The sequence below is a fragment of the Globicephala melas genome, chromosome 2, assembly GCF_963455315.2.
Source record: "Globicephala melas chromosome 2, mGloMel1.2, whole genome shotgun sequence".
NCBI lineage: Eukaryota > Metazoa > Chordata > Mammalia > Artiodactyla > Delphinidae > Globicephala > Globicephala melas.
In genome coordinates, this window is record NC_083315.2 from 33682362 (window position 1) to 33701827 (window position 19466).

Sequence of the window (19466 nt, forward strand, 5' to 3'; positions counted from 1 at the left end):
GAGATAGTGTGAGCTGACGTTATGCCAGGCCCTTTGGAGGCACTGAGCAGTGTTTGTTACCTTTCTGCCCTCCCAGCCACTTCCAGGTTATCCAAGGAAGGCAGGGGTCAACTGGGACCCCAACGAGGAACCTCGCTGGGCTCTGGGGTTCTGGGCGGCGCTGGCCTCCTGGGTGTTCTCTGCCAGCCCAGCAGATGGTGGAATTTGTTCTGAGCCGAGCTTCCCAGCGCTGGCAGCCCGGCCTTTTTGGACCAAGCGTCTTCACGCAGAGAAGTCAGATGGCTCAGGTCGGGAGTCTCCAAGCGAGCCGGTGCCAGGTTGGACACATTTGCCCTGAGTCACCTGTCCAGAGCAGGTTGTGAGAGCGTTGTCTGACTCACAGCATCCCAGCCATCAGCGCCTGAGATCCGATTTGAGACCAGCCTCTGAGTGAGAAAGGAGCGTCCATTTCTCATTCGTTGCCGGCTCTGACCCAGGCCCGGGCCCTGACTTTCCCGGGATAAATGGTTCCGTGGTCCCGGCTGGGCAGTTGGAGAGCAAAGCCCCAGGGGCTGTGAGCAGAGAGGTAGGTGGGCCCGGGTGAGAGAAGGTCCCTCAGGCAGCGGTTCTGACCAGGTGGCAGTTAACGGACGCAGGAGGCTGGCTTCTCTGACCTGCATGGGGACGGGGCCCGGCTGCTGGAACTTGGGCACCTGTTTGGAGGCTGTGCTGGGTTGGGCAGGAGGGGAAATGGTCACTGGGGTAGGAATCGGGTGCCACCTTTGGTTGCAGAGGGGTGGGGGAGGAAGCCGTTTGAGAGGTTGGCGTGGGGAGAGGGCTGTCACTTGTCCTCGCTTTGTAGCCTTGGGAGCTTCTGGTTCTAGGATTTCTGCCTGAACAGCCAAGACCTCATCCTTGGGACTGGGGATATGGAAGGCGGCGGAAGGAAGGATGGAGAGACCAGAGGAGGCCCCCCCACTGCTCACTATGCTTCCCCTCTCCCAGGTGGGCACGGTGCGTGGGCAGCCCTGCCACAGGCCTTGGGAAGACTGTCACTCCACTTGCTTTAGATGAGGGTCCACTTGCTTTAGACTAATTCCGCATGGTTTCAGTCCCACGGTTGGCGCTCCTTTGGTTGATAAAGCTGCTTGCTTTCTGTTGTCGGAGGACTCAGCAGATTCCTTGCTCCGTGAGGACACAGGGCAGCATCTTCCTTCTCTTTTTTTTTAAATTTGAATTAATTAATTAGGCCACGCAGCTCGGCATGCGGGATCTTCCCCGACCAGGGATGGAACCTGCTCCCCCTGCGGTGGAAGTGCGGAGTCTTAACCGCTGGACCACCAAGGAAGTCCCATCCACTTCCTTCTCTTGCCAAGTGAAATCCTCCCGTTTCTGGCAGAGCCCGTCAAAGGAGCCGAGCGCCAAGCCTTCCTTACTTCCCCAAGCAGCCCGGGATGCTGCCCTGTGGCTTCTTTCCCTTTCTCCAGGCTGCTGGGAAGGACAGGATGGCTCCATTCCTTTCCTCTCCTCTGTTCTCTTTTTTGTCCTGCAGTTAAGTGGCGGTCAACATTCATGACCACAGTTGAGGGTACCTCCTGTATTCCACGCATGACGAGGGCATGAGCTATCAGGGTGCGACAGCCCCCTCCTTGAAGCCCCGGCTATATATTTATTCACCTCCACTGACGTTTATTAATCACACTGAACACCCAATCATTTCCTGTGCACTCTTCCTGCCCCAGGCTCTGTGCTAAAATCTTTTCCTGCATCATCTCGTTTAAGCCTTAACAGCAACCCTGAGTTAGGTAGTGTATCCTCGCAAACTGCGAGACGAGGTGACTCGCCCAGGGTCACTCAGCTAGAAAGTGGCACTGAACCCCAGCCTGTCTGACTCCAAACTCTACAATCTTAACTGCACTGCTACATGCCTCAACAAATATTTCTATTTCCAAAACACAAAGATGGTCATATATCCACAGGGTAAAAAAAAAAGAAAAAAATCTGAGTTGGATTATAATTACCTACAGCAGATGTTTTCTAGTTCTTTTTATCCATGGAAACCTGTTTAGAATTGAAATCTTTCATAAAAATTCATGTGTCAACAGTTTGGAGCAGGAAGGCAGGCTAGGAGTTTGAGACCTGTCCTCTTGCCAAACTCCCCACTCCCCTTTCTGGGCCCCAGCCAGGGTACCCCCGGGGTTTGGAGGTGAAGTGGGGAGGGTGCACTTTGAAATGAAAGCCACTCACTAGCAGAATAGTGTCTTCATTCCTTAAGCACGACTGCTCGACTGCTCGGCTACCTGAATTGGCCATTTGACCCCCCCCTCCCCCCGCTCACACCCAGATTCCAGTGTTGCCAAGAGATCTGCTCTGATCTGAATACAGGGGGGTCTTTTAGAGCTTTGTGCCTTTGCTTGTTGTTCTGTCTGCTGGAAATGCTCACTCTTCTGTCTTTCCTTCCCACGTGGAAAACCCTCATTCAGCTTTCAAGCCTCAGCTCAGGGGCCGATTCCTTGGTGACACCATCCATAATGTCACTTCAGATGGGGATACTTGATTCAGACCATTATTATGAAACTTCCCACACTAGGAATATTATCCACGTACTCATCTGTCTTCTCTCACTGGCTGTAAAGGACCGTGTCTTCATCCTTTACATCACGAATGCCTGGCACACGACGAATCTCAGAATATAGTTGTTGCAAAAATGAATGAACAATATCAACATAACAACAACGCTAACTCTGACAATAGCACCTTGTATTTGCATCGTCCGTTTGGGCTGGCAACCCATTTTAATATATAAGATGTTTTGGATACTAAGACACAAATCAGTGTGAATAGCAACATACTGCAACATACTGTTATATGCAGGGAGAAAAATACCCCCCAAGGCAAAATAAACAAACTAAGAGCTTGGACTTTGGCTAGGAAGGCAGCCTGAAATTAGGAATTTCCTTCAAGTTCTTCTCTTGGATCCCAATTTATATAAAGACAAATCTATGTCGGTCCTGTAAGCTAGGCAAGTTATGGCAGAAGGATTAAGGGGGTCTGCATGAAAGAATGCAGAGCAGGGTGCTGAGGAAGGCTTGTGGAGGAGCAGGGTGCCTGGGTGGAAGGGCAGAGCCCACTGAGAGCTGTTATGCTTGCACGCTTGGAGATGCTGCAAGAGAGTGTGTGCCTTTCGCGGGAGCAGCTCATAAGTCTGGCAGTGCCTCTGTGCAGTGCCCCAGATGCTGAGGACCACCCAGAGTGGGGATCTCCACTGGTCTTGCTTCTGGCTCAGACTTGGCTGCACATCTGGGCCAGAAATGTTTCTCAGGTAGGCAGCTACAGCAGCTAGGACAGGGCTGCCCTACCTGGTCGACGGGAGGTGCCCCCCCCCACCACCCACAAACGTGTTCTCCAAATGATCAGAAGCTCTCCTCACTCCTGGGATGGCTGGCACTAGGGCTTCCTCCCTGCTGCTCACAGCAGCTCTCATCTGGCAAGGGAAAGCTCCAGTCAACCTGAGCCCTCCCTCAGTCTTCCATCTGCAAGTGAAAGATTTGAGCAGAAAATTTCAGGGTCGATCCCACCTCTCAAATCTGGAGAAGCACAGGTCTCTGAGTAAGGACGAGCAAAGGCACCCAAATCACGTACACGTGAAAAGATTCAGAGGCTCAGAAGGGACCTAAATGAGGAACCAAAGCAAATACCCTCAAATGAAAGTACTGTAGGAAATCAGAGAAAACTTTAGGGTAGTGGTTTTCAAACATGACCCATGAGTGGACTGAAAATCAATTTAGTGGGTTGAGAACAGCTTTTTTTTTTTTTTTAAAAGAAAAGGAATAGAGTTTATCAAAATGCATCAGGTTCTTGGCAAAATCATTTTAAAATAATGTTTATTGAAGATTAGTTGATTTATAATGTGTTAATTTCTGCTATACAGCAGTGTGACTCAGTTATTATTCTTTTTCATATTATTTTCCATTATGGTTTATCACAGGATATAGTTCCCTGTGCTATATAGTAGGACCTTGCTGTTTATCCATCCTATATATAATAGTTTACATCTGCTAATCCCAACCTCCCAGTCCATCCCTCCCCCACCCCCTCCTCCTTGGCAACCACAAGTCTGTTCTCTATGTCTGTGAGTCTGTTTCTTTTTCGTAGATATGTTCGTTTGTGTTGTATTTTAGATTCCATACATAAGTGGTATCATATTTGTCTTTTTCCTTCTGACCTACTTTGCTTAGTATGATAATCTCTAGGTCCATCCATGTTACTGCAAATGGCACTATTTCATTCTTTTTTATGGCTGAGTAATATACCATTGCATATATGTACACACCTTCTTATCCATTCATCTGTCGATGGACATTTAGGTTGTTTCCATGACCTGGCTATAGTAAATAGTGCTGCTATGAACATTGGGGTGCATGTATCTTTTCGAATTATACTTTTGTCTGGGTATGTGTCCAGGAGTGGGATGGCTGGGTCATATGCCAACTCTATTTTTAGTTTTCTGAGGAACCTCCATACTGTTCTCCATAATGGCTGCACCAATTTAAGAAAAATCATTTTTATATCATCTTTGTCATGTTTTCACCTTATTATACCATAGTGAGTGTGTTGTTTCATAAACCTTTTGTTTTGACTCTTTGTATTTATTTATATATTTATAACTATTTATATACGTAGACATCTAATGTGTTTATGTGGTACATACTGTGATGTAAAATGTAAATTCTTACTGTAGGTGAATATTTACAAAGTTTCAAGAACAGTACTGTAGAAAGAACATTGGGTGGGATTTGGAACGGCAGAGTTGTGTTAGGAGAGCATTTTCAGCCCCAAGTATTCTTTTTTTTTTTTTTTCAGCCCCAAGTATTCTTGATCTTCTCTTTCAACAAGATGGTCTTATCCCCGTCATCCAAGGCAGGGATTCCAGACCTAAGTCAGCTATGAGGTGATCTTTCGCTTTTCCTGTCCTCACCTGTCCTTAAATCGATTAGAGGGGTTTAAGCAAGGGAAAGAATTGGAAAAAGTGGGAGGCACTCTGGGCTCATGTGCCTTCCGTCTTCTCATCCTCCAAGGGTGTTCAGAGTCAATTCCAGCCACCCTGCAGTGGTCCGAGCACCTGGGGCAGCTGCTGACGGAGGGAGGAGACCCATGGCCTTGACTAAGCAATGTCTGGGCACACACTTCCCCTGCACTGAGCTCTTTGTCAAAAGCAAACAGTAGGGCTTCCCTGGTGGTGCAGTGGTTGAGAGTCCGCCTGCCGATGCAGGGGACACAGGTTCGTGCCCCGGTCCGGGAAGATCCCACATGCCGCAGAGCGGCTGGGCCAGTGAGCCATGGCCGCTGAGCCTGTGCGTCCGGAGCCTGTGCTCCACAATGGGAGAGGCCACAACAGTGAGAGGCCCGCATCCCACAAAAAAAAAAAAAAAAAGCAAACATTATAAGTGTGTGTGTGTGCGCGTGCGTGTTGTGTGTTGAAAGAAATAGAAAATAATATTGAAAGAGATGATACGTACCTCTTACCAAAACTGAAATCCCAAACAATCGTACACACACACACACACACATACACACGTGTGTGTGCACACACACAATGGCAGCAGTTGGACCACAAAGTCCAACAGTTCTTTTAGGCCAAAGACTCTATGATGATTTGTAGCTGTTATTTTGTTTTTCTTTGAATCTCCTCTCAGTTCGCCTTAGAGATCATTGGCTATCAGTTTAATGCCCCTGCAGTTCCTTCCCCAGGAAGGGAATTTTGTTGTTTATCCAGGAGTACGTCTTGAGCATCTTTCTCAAGGCAGGTCTTTTAGCAAGTAGGTCGTATTTTCAGTTGGTCTGTTTTAAATTTTCTTCTTTTGTCTTGATCTTTTCTCTTTTCTAGATTGTAATTAAGGGATGTATACATATTTATTACCAATGGATGATAGTGCCACTTTGCCCACAGAAGGGCACCTGGGACAGCCCTAGGTCTGGATAAGGGTGTGGTTTTAATTCAAAGAAGTGTTATCTAAAAATGGGATCTGAAGAGTGATGAAAATTTAGTGTCACCTAGGGTTATAGAGAGCAGGTGAGGCATCGGGAAGTGCCTGTGCCTCGGCCGGCAGGTTAGAGAAAGCCAGGGCTGCTCAGGAGGCTAAGAGCTTAGTTGTGCAGTGGACGGAGTTCAGGAAAGGAGCAGAGCGAGAGCTGAAGAGAGTGGTCGGGGCAGACCCTGCTGATGGAAGAGCAGATATTTGGGCCACAAAAGGAGGCTAACTCTAAGTTAAATCTCAATCATCGACGGTTCTCAACAGGATTTTGAAGTAAATGATAAAAATAATTTTGAAAGAGATAATATATAATGTCCTCCAAACAACCATTTGCTCTGAACTGAGAGGTTGGAATCAGGACGAAGTGAGAGGATTCCCAGCACCTGTAGGGAGAGGCATCAGGTACGGTGTCTTTCTTGGAATGGATGAAGAGGAAACAGCTACGCTCAAACATCACTTTCAAAAATTCTTTATGGAGCCATCCATAATATAAAAATAGAACGTGAAACCTCTAATTCATTAAGGACAAGAAGGAGTGAATGGCTTGCCTGGAAATCAAGAAAAGGAGGCAGTAAGAAGCTACATAGGGCTTCCCTGGTGGCACAGTGGTTGAGAGTCCGCCTGCCGATGCAGGGGACACGGGTTCGTGCCCCGGTCCGGGAAGATCCCACATGCCGCGGAGTGGCTGGGCCCGTGAGCCATGGCCGCTGAGCCTGCACGTCCGGAGCCTGTGCTCCGCAACGGGAGAGGCCACAACAGCGAGAGGCCCGCGTACCGCAAAAAAAAAAAAAAAAAAAGAAGCTACATAAAGAGAGCAAAACAAAGCATATCAGAAGGAAGACGTCTCAATTAAGATATGATATAAGGTTGTATATTAAATGTGTATAAGATATACAAAATATAGTATAAGATATAAGGTTGTATATTAAAATGAGAAGTCTCCCAGATACAGCTTAAAAAAGGGAAATTAAAAAACCCAAAGAAACAAACTCTCCCTCCCACTCCTATTATATCCCACTTGTAAGGGACACGTTTAAAACTAAATCACGTGAAGTTAAAAATAGTGATGGGCAAGAACCATGCAAATGCAGATTAAAAGAAAGTGGGGTAGCAATGTTAATTCTGTCAGACAAAATAAAAACTGAGGCAACTGTTAAATAGATCAAGAAGTACTTTTTACAAAATGATAAAAACACACAATGGAGGTATGAAAATCAGAGAACTTTATGCACCTAAGAGAGGCATTGAAATATGTAAAATAAAAATTTTTTGAAATATATTACAAATATGGCACCAGATTTCAATGCACATGACTCTAAGCTTTTTCAGATTAATTAGACAAAAATATAAATAGTTGATGACTTATAAGATTGAATATATACACATTTTAATATCACATTTGAGTATATACATATTTGAAACTCCAAACAGAGGAAAATCATTCTTTTCAAATGTGCACTGAACATTTAAAACATTTAGTTACATCACATACTGGCTTACAAAATAAACCTCAATAAATTCCAACAAATAAAAAGTGTCCAGGGCACATCCTGTGGCCATGATGCAATTAAATTGGAATTTTCTAGTAAAAAAATTACAAGAACAACAAGGCTAAATCTTGGAAATTTAACCACAAGAAATTAACAATAGCAATAGCAGTCTTCTAAAAAACTGAGTTTCAATTGGAAATCAAAGCTGCAATTACAGGCCATTTCTAAAATAACAACAATTAGAGCATCATGTTTCAAAATTCATGGGTTGTGGCCAAAGGGGTATTCAGAAGAAAATTTCTAGCTTTTTATAATAATGGTGATTATGACAATGGTGGCTATAATAACTAGCCAACAAACTCTGCTAAGGGATTTACATCCAGTATTTCAATTTATTATCTATCACAAAGTTGCTGTGAGGCGGCTCCTACAATCATCCCCATTTTGCAGATAACAAAACTTGAGTCACAGAAAAGTTAAGTAGATTTTCAAGTTCGGACACCTATTGGACTGAGATTTAAACTAAGACCTACTTGGGATCCATGCCAGACCAGGTAATCACTGCATGATATGCTGTTATTTCTAAAATAGAAAGAATGGATTTGGGGGAACTAAATATTAAACTCTAGAAGATGGAGAAAAGAATAAAACAAATATCAGAAAAACAGGAAGAAAAAAGGAATAAAACTTAAGCCGAAATAAATACGTTGGAAAGCAAACTGAAAAGAGTAGATGTTTTTACTAATTCTAAGAATGAGTCCTTTGAGAGGACCAATAGAATAGCTCTCTTCAATCAGGTAAATCAAAGCAGAGAGGAAGGAGGACCGGAGGACCAACTGAAATGTACAACACTGGCCATGAGAGACAAAGCGTACATATAGAATAGTTTCAGAGAAAAAAATTTAAATTGTGAATATGTAATGGACAGCTCTATACTAATAAATTTGAAAATCTTGATGAAAGGGTCATTTTGTGAACAAGGTAAGTGATCAAAATTGACAGAGGAAAAGATTTTTGAAAAATTGAATAGACCAATAACCAAGGAAACAATGGAAAGTTTCAAAAGTGGTGCCAGGACCAAAAGATTTTATGGAAAACTATTTCAAACTTTTACTGGATATATTTTAAATTAGTAAACTATTTCAGACCCGGGCCCTCGGCAGTGAAAACGCAGAGTCCTAACTGCTGGACCTCCAGGGAATTCCCCCAATTCCTTTTATAATAACCTAAGACAGCCCGAAGTGGGGTGATAGGCCATTTCTTTTTGTGAGCGTGGATACAGAGATCTTAAACTAGATGTTAGCAAACTAAATTCAGTTCTCTATGAAAAGAATTGCACACTAAGATCCGATAGGATCAAAATACTGGGGGCTCGGTCTTAATAATGCCAGTAATATGTTTCTTCACGCTGAGAACTCAAAAGAACGATACACAACATGGCCAAGGAGCTGAAAAAGCATTTAATAAGCAACACCGTTCTTGGGGAAAATACTTCCCAAATTAAAACTCGTAGAATATTTCCTTAATATAATAAAAAATAATTTTATCTCAATATAGCCATCAATACTTAACTAGAGAATTTCCATTAATATCTAGAAAAAGACATGGAACTCCTCTATTGTAGCCATCATTTACTAAAATTCTGGAAACTTTAGTCAGTAGACTTAGAAAATAAAATGAAGTAAGTGGTATAAATATTTTAAAATGAAGCGAGCTTATTAATATGCAGAGATCCCATGAGTGGAAATGCAAGAGCAACTATTGAATAGTTTCTAGGTAAGAGAGATCTGTAAGGTCGCTGGTTATGAAATAAATACGCGAAAGCCATAACTTACATATAAGCAATAACCAATGAGAAAAAATACTTTACAAATGGTCCATTCAAAATACAAACAAAAGTGCTGACAAATAAATGTTACTAGAGATATTTAAAGCGTATATGAAGAAGAATATAAAAGTGGATTGAAGGTCTGAAAAGAAAAGCTGAACAAATATAAAAACAAAACAACAATTAAAAAAATGGTCCTGGATGGGAAGACTTTCTCCCCAAATTCATCTGTAAATATGAGGCAATCTCAATAAAAATTTCAACCAGATATTTTCAAATCTGAGAAAATTATTATAAAGTTAATCAGAACTACTAGTTAACAAAAATTAGCCATAAATTTCAATTTTATTCTTTGGAACAGAAACCTTTATTTTTCTGGTTATAATTGTGATACATGATTGTTGTCCAAAGAAATCAGGAATAGGAAATGATTAAGTAGAAAGGAAAAGCTCCTTGTAAATTCCATCTCCCAACATCTTCCTTCACCTTCCAGAAAAAATTATTAACAGTTGGGTTTTTATTCATACGAGTACACTTTTATAACCCAAACTAGTCGGTACGTCTACTTTATGGTGTTTCTTACAATATACTGTGGACCTCTTTCCATTGCCGTATATTTTATTCTTGATATTGGTCACATAATGTTCCATTGTGTGAATGTTCCATGATATGTTTAATAAAATCTCTCATTGATGTACATTTAGATCGTTCCTACTATTTTACTTTTTTCTTTTTCTTTTTTAGTCCATCTGTGTGTCAGGCTCTCAGCTGAGTCCTTTTCAGAGCTACCTGCTTTCGTTCCCACAGTGGTTAGCATTGTCATTGCCAATTTATGGGTGATCAGCAAGTCATAAGAGAGTTCAACACTTGGCTTGAAGTTGCACAGGTAAGGGGCAGACCTGGCATACAAACTAAGGCCACCTCCAGAGTCTAAGCCCTTGGCCAGGACATTTGTGTACCTGCTTGTCACTCCTCCCAATTACAAGCATCCTTGGGGGAGCTCTGGGCAGCTGACTGCTTATTTCATGGTAACAACATTTATTTTACCTTTTTTTGCAAACATTTTATTTATAGGTAGATAACATATGGTGGTTTTTTTAATTGAAGTAGAGTTGATTTCCAATGCTGTGCCAATCTCTGCTGTACAGCAAAGTGACTCAGTTATACACATGTATGCGTTTGTCATATTCTTTTCCATTATGGTTTATCACAGGATATTGACTATAGTTCCGTGTGCTGTAAATTAGGACCTTGCTGTTCATTCATTCTAAATGTAATAGTTTATATCTAGCAACCACAAACTCCCAGTCCATCCGTTTCCCTCACCCCCCACGTTGACAACCACAGGTCTGTTCTCTATGTCTGTGAGTCTGTTTCTGTTTTGTAAATAAGTTCATTTGTGTCATATTTTAGATTCCACATATAAGTGATATCATATGATATTTGTCTTTCTCTTTCTGACTTACTTCACTTAGTATGATAATCTCTAGTTGCATCCATGTTGCTGCAAATGGCATTATTTCATTCTTTTTTTATGGCTGAATAGTATTCCATTGTGTATACGTACCACATCTTCTTTATCCATTCATCTGTTGATGGACATTTAGGTTGTTTCCATGTTTTGGCTATTGTGAACAGTGCTGCTATGAACATAGGGGTGCATGGACATTTTTGAATTATAGTTTTGTCTTGGTATATTCCCAGGAGTGGGATTGCTGGATCATATGGTAATTCTATTTTTAGTTTTCTGAGGTACCGCCATAGTATTTTCCATAGTGGCTGCACCAACTTACATTCCCACCAACAGTGCAGGAGGGTAACCTTTTCTCCACACCCTCTCCAGCATTTGTTATTTGTAGACTTTTTAAAAAATTTTTAATTAAATAATTTATTTTTGCTGTGTTGGGTCTTCGTTTCTGTGCGAGGGCTTTCTCCAGTTGTGGCGAGCGGGGGCCACCCTTCATCGCGGTGCATGGGCCTCTCACTATCGCGACCTCTCTAGTTGCGGAGCACAGGCTCCAGACGCGCAGGCTCAGTAGTTGTGGCTCATGGGCCTAGTTGCTCCACGGCATGTGGGATCCTCCCAGACCAGGGCTCGAACCCGTGTCCCCTGCATTAGCAGGCAGATTCTCAACCACTGCGCCACCCGGGAGGCCCTATTTGTAGACTTTTTAATGATGGCCATTCTCACCAGTTTGAAGTGGTACCTCATTGTAGTTTTGATTTGCATTTCTCTAATAATTAGCGATGTTGAGCATCTTTTCATGTGCCTGTTGGCCATCTGTAGGCAACAACATTTATTGAGTGTCTCCTATATGTGAAGCCCTCTTCCGAGCACTGGGATTTAATGAAGAATCCGTCTTAGCCAGTCCCTCCAGAACAGTGGTGGGTGGATGTGCCTTTCTTGAATTTGTCTAGGTTCTTTTTGAGGTTAATTATATTTTCGGCCTTTTCCATCTTGGAGGGAATGCATGCTGAGGGGAAATAGTCCTGTCCATCTTCATCCTTTGTCTCAGAGGCCTGGGTTTTTGGGGGGCATGCTGGTGATCTGACTTGTGCTTGCACGTTGATGGATTTGATCACCTTCCAGGATGCTGAAAGTGCAGAGGCCCCTGTGAGGGCCTCCTCTTAGCATCTTACACACGCCTTTAGGATTTTCCCGAGGAGCAGATTCCAGAATGTCTTTCCAATGGCTCTGACTTGTCATCTACTCTCAGGTGCAACCCACTACGACTCCTTATCACTCTGATGTCAGTCGGTTACCTGGAATCCTTCCTTCTGTGGTACTAGAGGGGATGTTTTCCCTGGTGTTTCGTCATAGTTCTGCAGAGAGGCAGACCAATAGGAGGTAGATAGATACATGGATAGATAGATAGACAACAGATAGATGTAAGGAAGGAGATTTATTATGAGGGATTGGCTCGTGTGCATACGTAGGCTGAGAAGTCCTAAGATCTGCTCTCTGCAAGTTGGGGGCCCAGGAAAGTGGGTGGTGTAGTCCAGTCCAAACCCAAAGGCCTGAGAACAAGGGGAGCCAGTGGTGTAAGTCCTGGTCCAAGTCCAAAGGCCCAAGAACTTGGACCACCGATATCCAAGAGCAGGAGAAGATGGCTGTCCCAGTTCCAGCAGAGAGAGTGATTTTTCTCTTCCTGCACCTTCTTCTTCTTCTAGCCAGACCCTCAAAAGATTGGATGATGCCCACCCACTTGGATGTGGGCAGATCTTCTTTACTCAGTCTACCGGTTCAAATGTTAATCTCTTCTGGAGAACCCTGACAGACACAGCCAGTAATACTGAAAACCCTTAGCCCAGTGGAGTTGACATATAAACTTAACCATCACGCCTGGGATCATTTCACCTTATATTGGTGTGGGAAAGGTCAACTGAAGGCAAAGGAACTTTTGAGATGTTCATCCACCATTCCTCCCTTCCTCCTTTCCTTCCTTCCTTCCTTCCTTCCTTCACTGGACATGCAAATGCCCCTACTCTGTGCTAAGCCCTGTCAAAGGTCTGCAGACATAAAAATAGTGAGATATGGTCAGTGCAGAGGAAGAAAGACCAAGGGTATAAAACTACCTTCAACACCACCTTCTCACTTTACCAGTTGGGAAAGAGGCTATGAGGTGCTGTGCCATTTGTCTTGTCCTGTGACCAATGTATACAGACATACACACCACCAGTCCCAGCGGCGTGTCCCACGGAATCCTATTAAAGATACTCTTTTAGAAAGAAAAGGAGCCATGAATTTCCTCCCTTCATTTCTTATCTCTGAGTCACTCTTTAGCTGAAGACAAAAATTATCCCCTGGGCAAGAGTGACCAAACTTTAAAAATTGCCTTTGATATAGAACACTGTTGGAGAATTCAGAAATTTGAAACATATTTTATCAACTAGTTTCCCTTTCTCCCTATGGCTATTTACCGTCTCAGAGTTCTCCAGTCAAGTGAGTATATTCTAACCAGATGGAAGTACCTTTCCTCCAGTGGGTTAGCTTTGCCCGAAAGATAACAGGCACATAACAGTTTTTCTCAACAAGTGCTTTCCGAGGGAACAAAGGAAAACGAAGGAAGGAAAGAAGAAAAGAAAGAAAGAGAGAAGGAAGGACTTCACTGATCCTTCTCCTGCGCCCCCAGTCTGGAAGTTTCTCAAGCCCCTTGAAAGGAAGAACCATCCGTTTCTTTGCACTTCGTCTTTATGCTTTTGGCTCTGCATTTTCTATACAGATGACAGCTAAGCCAAGGTGGGTCTAAACATACATTGGGAACTGTGATGGCGAATTGGTTCGTATCCCTTCTGGCCACACAATCTCCTCATATGTGTGGCGGGGAGACCCCTTCTGGCCTGAGCATTCTGTGGAAACTCTAACTAAAGAGAATGCTATCATGGTTTGGGGGGGAAAGCCCCTCCCAAGGAGCTGGTTCCTGGGTGAAGTGGATCCTTTGGATTTTTCTGCTGGGAAGGGGAAGCAGCTGGTCCTCTTAGCTTAGCCATGTTGGAAACCTCAGCTGTGTATCCCTGGGAAGTCTCTGGAAGAGACCCACAAGACAGTCTCATGGAGGACCCACGGGGGGCAGAACACATCTGACAAGAGTTTGGCAAATGTTCTTGAAGCCCAGGGTAAAATCAGAGAGAGCTCATTAGCTTTGACCTGTTGAAGATGGCTGGAATCAGGGAATGGCACGGGCTTGCCCCCCACTTGCTCTGCTGACATTTGGTTCCATTAGGGACCAAGAGCTGGTTCCAATGTCCTGAGAGCAATTACCAAAGCTAAGCTGAACACAGTGCTGTGTTTTCAATTATTCTCTCTCTCTCTCTCTCTCTCTCTCTCCTCTCTCTTTCTCTCTCTCTATGCCAGGCCTAGAGGCAACACAGTCTCCCACAGAAGTCAATCCTGGCTTCTCCTCTACAATCCTTTTGCGATCATCCCCTTTCTTTTTTACATTTTCCATAATAACAAGGCTCATTTTGAAAACCCTCTTTGCTCTGGACCAAAGGGTTAACCCCTCATCCCCTGTGCATTGCCCATCCCGCGGCTTCTGCCATCCCACACGACAGCCAAGGCCGCAGTAGTTGCGGTTCTCTCTGGAAAAGCTTATTTTAAGAAACTGACAGCTCTCATCAGACACTCGTGCAATGGTCCCCTGGGATTAGCCCAGTTTCCACCAGGGAATATTATCCCTCTGCTCTCCTAAATCCTACATGCAGCCAACTTTTCCACCACTGAGTGAAGCGTACAGCCTTGTACCTGGTCCAGAAAGCCCCCAAATGTCTGTGCCCTGGAAAATGGCCAGTGAGTGAGCTCGCCTTTGCTGGGACAGCTATTGTGGGTTAGGAGAGGACATGGGGGAGAAAGGGAATTGGGTTTGCAGTCTAAGAATCCATGCAGACGGTAGCAATGCTTGGTGAAAAAAGAAGGCAACAGGCCTTTATACCAGAGCCAGGAACTGAAGGGGAAAAGAATTGGGGCCTTCACTGGGGATGATTGGCACCTCTCCTAGGCTTGGGATGGGATAAAAGACAGTTTCAAAAAGCCCCTTGGCCCTTGAATGTCACTGTTTTCTGTAACTTATGCCAGTGGCATCAGAGAGAAGAACAACTGTGCCAGCAGGATTTTTTTTTTTTAACATCTTTATTGGAGTATAATGGCTTTACAATGGTGTGTTAGTTTCTGCTTTATAACAAAGTGAATCAGTTATACATATACATATGTTCCCATATCTCTTCCCTCTTGCGTCTCCCTCCCTCCCACCCTCCCTATCCCACCCCTCTAGGTGGTCACAAAGCACCGAGGTGATCTCCCTGTGCCATGCAGCTGCTTCCCACTAGCTATCTATTTTACGTTTGATAGTGTATATATGTCTATGCCACTCTCTCACTTTGTCACAGTTTACCCTTCCCCCTCCCCATATCCTCAAGTCCATTCTCTAGTAGGTCTGTGTCTTTATTCCCATCTTACCCCTAGGTTCTTCATGACCTTTTTTTTTCTTCCTTAGATTCCATATATATGTGTTAGCATACGGTATTTGTTTTTCTCTTTCTGACTTACTTCACTCTGTATGACAGACTCTAGGTCCATCCACCTCACTACAAATAATTCAATTTCGTTTCTTTTTATGGCTGAGTAATATTCCATTGTATATATGTGCCACATCTTCTTTATCCATTCATCCGACGATGGACACTTAGGTTGCTTCCATGTCCTGGCTATTGTAAATAGAGCTGCAATGAATATTTTGATACATGATTCTTTTTGAATTATGGTTTTCTCAGGGTATATGCCCAGTAGTGGGATTGCTGGGTCATATGGTAGTTCAATTTGTAGTTTTTTAAGGAACCTCCATACTGTTTTCCACAGTGGCTGTATCAATTTACATTCCCACCAACAGTGCAGGAGGGTTCCCTTTTCTCCACACCCTCTCCAGCATTTATTGTTTCTAGATTTTTTGATGATGGCCATTCTGACCGGTGTGAGATGATAGCTCATTGTAGTTTTGATTTGCATTTCTCTAATGATTAATGATGTTGAGCATTCTTTCATGTGTTTGTTGGCAATCTGTATATCTTCTTTGGGGAAATGTCTATTTAGGTCTTCTGCCCATTTTTGGTTTGGGTTGTTTGTTTTTTTGTTATTGAGCTGCATGAGCTGCTTGTATATTTTGGAGATTAATTCTTTGTCAGTTGCTTCATTTGCAAATATTTTCTCCCATTCTGAGGGTTGTCTTTTGGTCTTGTTTATGGTTTCCTTTGCTGTGCAAAAGCTTTTAAGTTTCATTAGGTCCCATTTGTTTTTTTTTTGTTTTTGTTTTTATTTCCATTTCTCTAGGAGGTGGGTCAAAAAGGATCTTGCTGTGATTTATGTCATAGAGTGTTCTGCCTACGTTTTCCTCTAAGAGTTTGATAGTTTCTGCCTTACATTTAGGTCTTTAATCCATTTTGAGCTTATTTTTGTGTATGGTGTTAGGGAGTGTTCTAATCTCATACTTTTACATGTACCTGTCCAGTTTTCCCAGAACCACTTATTGAAGAGGCTGTCTTTTCTCCACTGTATATTCTTGCCTCCTTTATCAAAGATAAGGTGACCATATGTGTGTGGGTTTATCTCTGGGGTTTCTATCCTGTTCCATTGATCTATCTTTCTGTTTTTGTGCCAGTACCATACTGTCTTGATTACTGTAGCTTTGTAGTATAGTCTGAAGTCAGGGAGCCTGATTCCTCCAGCTCCATTTTTCGTTCTCAAGATGGCTTTGGCTATTCGGGGTTTTTGCGTTTCCATACAAATTGTGAAATTTTTTGTTCTAGTTCTGTGAAAAATGCCAGTGGTAGTTTGATAGGGATTGCATTGAATCTGTAGATTGTTTTGGTAGTAGAGTCATTTTCACAATGTTGATTTTTCCAATCCAAGAACATGGTATATCTCTCCATCAATTTGTATCATCTTTAATTTCTTTCATCAGTGTCTTATAATTTTCTGCATACAGGTCTTTTGTCTCCTTAGGCAGATTTATTCCTAGATATTTTATTCTTTTTGTTGCAATGGTAAATGGGGTGTTTTCTTAATTTCATTTTCAGATTTTTCATCATTAGTGTATAGGAATGCCAGAGATGTCTGTGCATTAATTTTGTATCCTGCCAGTAGGATTTTTTTAAGCAAAAAAGAAGTTTTATTCGTTTGTCTAAGTGAATAGATAGTGTGGCTTCAGGCATGGCTGAATCTAGGTGTTCATATGGCATTGTCTAGGCTCGTCCTTCTCAGTCTTTCTCTCTGTCCTCCTTCCTTTCTCTCTTTTTCTTCCCCTGTGGGTTCTGTACCTTCTGTGTTGGCTTTACTCTCAGGCAGCCTTGTCCATGTGGTGGCATCGGCAATTCTGGATTTATATCCCCTCTGTATAGCACCAGCAAAAGTCCAGAAGGATTTTAAACTTTGATTGTCTTTCAATATTTCAAATACCTAATGGACCAGTTCTGGCTGTGACCAACACATGCACACACACACACTTCCTTCTCCATGAGTCCCAGGTGAACTATAGGGAATCCTCATGAAGCTGAACGAAATGCAAAGAAGTTTGGATATATTAATCCCTATAGTGGTGCTGGTGTTGAGAGCTACAAATTCTGGGATGTTGCATTGGCAGAATGCAAAGGATCGCCGGTGCTGGGGAATGGTGGCAGGAAGGAGAAATTTACAATTTGGATTTGAAAGATGACATCCAGAAGTAAAGGCTAGTGATGAGAAGAAGGAAAGAAATTTTAAAAAGAACTACGGTAAAAGCTTGAATTCTCTGTATTCTTCAGCCAATAGATCTGAGCATTGATATTTAGGTGAATGAATCCTCTAGAAATGAAGCAGGTTTCGAGCAAGCAGACCATGCCCTCTGAACTTGGGTTCATGACTTCGGTAAAATGCAGAACTGATTTTTTAAAAAAAAGAGTTTCAGTGGTTTTCGGGGAAGGAAGCAGACTCTGTGGGCTGTGGCTCAAAGAGGAGGTGAGCCTGAGAGCAGAAAGTACAAGTGTAAAACGTTTGTTCAAGAAGATAGGGAGGACAGAAGAATGGTCCATTGTCAACATTGTGCCTGTTGATAACAGCATTGGGCTGTACACTTAAAAATCTGTTAAGATGGTAGATCTCATGTTAAGTGTTCTTATAATAAAGAAAAAGAAAAAAAAATATGAAGGGGATAAAAGAGAGGCAGGTAACAAGAGGAAGATAGGGATTCAACACATAGTTTTTAAAAGACAGACAATTTGAGTATGTTTACATGCTGATGATAAAACCCAGAACAGAGGGAGAGAATGAGGTGAAAGAAAGATGCTAATAAATGGCGGTGTGGAGCCATAGTAAAGATGCAGGCTCCAGAGTCAGACTGCCTGTTTGAATTCCTGCTTTCACCGTGTTCTAGCTGTGTGATCTTGGGGAAGTGGCCTAACCTCTCTGTGCCTCAGTTATCTTTCTTTGTAAAATGAGGATATTGATGGAACCTACAGTAGATTTTGTGAGAACTAAATGGTAAAGCAATTAGAACAGTACATCATAAGCACTAAATAAGTGTTAGCAATTATCATTTTTATTGTTGTTAAGTCTAAAGAACTGAGTGGTATCCCGAGAACGGATGGGTGGGTTGACCTCAACAGGAGGGCAAACGTTTCACTACGAAGGGTATGGACAGGTATGTATGGATGGCAAATGGATTTGTATATTCGATGGTGGAAATTTGGGAGGGATTGCTATCTGAAAACTTCTGTGTTTCTATGAAGCAGAAGGTGACATTACCTGTTTATGATGAGGAGAGAGGTAAATCTAGTTTTGAAGACAGTGAAGTCTTGAAATAGTCATTATTGAGAATGCATGATCAACCTAACCATGGAAACACAGTACAGTTATTGGCCAGAATGTTTCATGAAACCAGTCTGCTCAGGAGTGGGCATGTCCCCTGCAGGGCTCAGAAACCTGCAAGCAGCTATGGAACTTAGTGGAGGATTGCATTCATCTGTGCTTGGGGTTTTGCTATTACAGTAACTCCCCTACAAACAAATGAGTTCCGTTCCGAGAACGCGGTCGTAAGTCCAATTTGTTCTTTAAGTCCAACAAAGTTAGCCTAGGTACCCAACTAACACAATCGCCTATATAGTACTGTACTGGAATAGGTTTATGATACTTTTCCCACAAATAATACATAAAAAACAAACAAAAACAAAAATAAAGAAAACAGTTTTAATCTTACAGTACAGTACCTTGAAAAGTACAGTAGTACCAGCTACATCACCACTGCTTTTACACTTGCTTCCGGACATCCTGGGCTTGAGATAAAAATACTGTCCTCTATACAGTACTGTACAGTAAAGTACACAAAAGCACAACCACTTGTAGAGGATGCACGCACGTGACAGTGTATGCCAGACACGTGAGCTCACTTATGTGATTGGACAGGCGAACACATGTTCGCATCTTTGAAAGTTTGCAACTCGAAGGTTTGTATGTAGGGGACTTAGTGTGTTCGAGATGGAAGGACACAGAGTACAGGACTTTGGGATATTGGCCAGAGGGTGCTTGATGAAATGGACCAACATTGAGTTAACTTATACTAAAGCATTCAGAAGAGTGCCTGATGTATAGAGTAGGCTCTCAAAGAGTTA

General features: G+C 42.8%; 1 protein-coding gene across 5 annotated transcripts in view; it reads left to right on the top strand.

Moving 5' to 3' along the window:
- The first annotated feature begins 310 nt into the window (after nucleotides 1–310).
- The window catches only part of IL16 (interleukin 16), a 103518-nt gene continuing 84362 nt past the window's right edge, over nucleotides 311–19466 (top strand). For 2 of the 5 annotated variants that reach the window (XM_060293764.1, XM_060293768.1), the window contains exon 1: nucleotides 311–565. The gene's annotated coding sequence lies outside the window, so the exon portion shown is untranslated. Of the gene's footprint in view, nucleotides 566–10076; nucleotides 10219–12494; nucleotides 13573–19466 lie in introns of those variants that run through there. The other 3 variants (XM_060293765.1, XM_060293767.2, XM_060293766.2) reach the window with 3 other exon arrangements.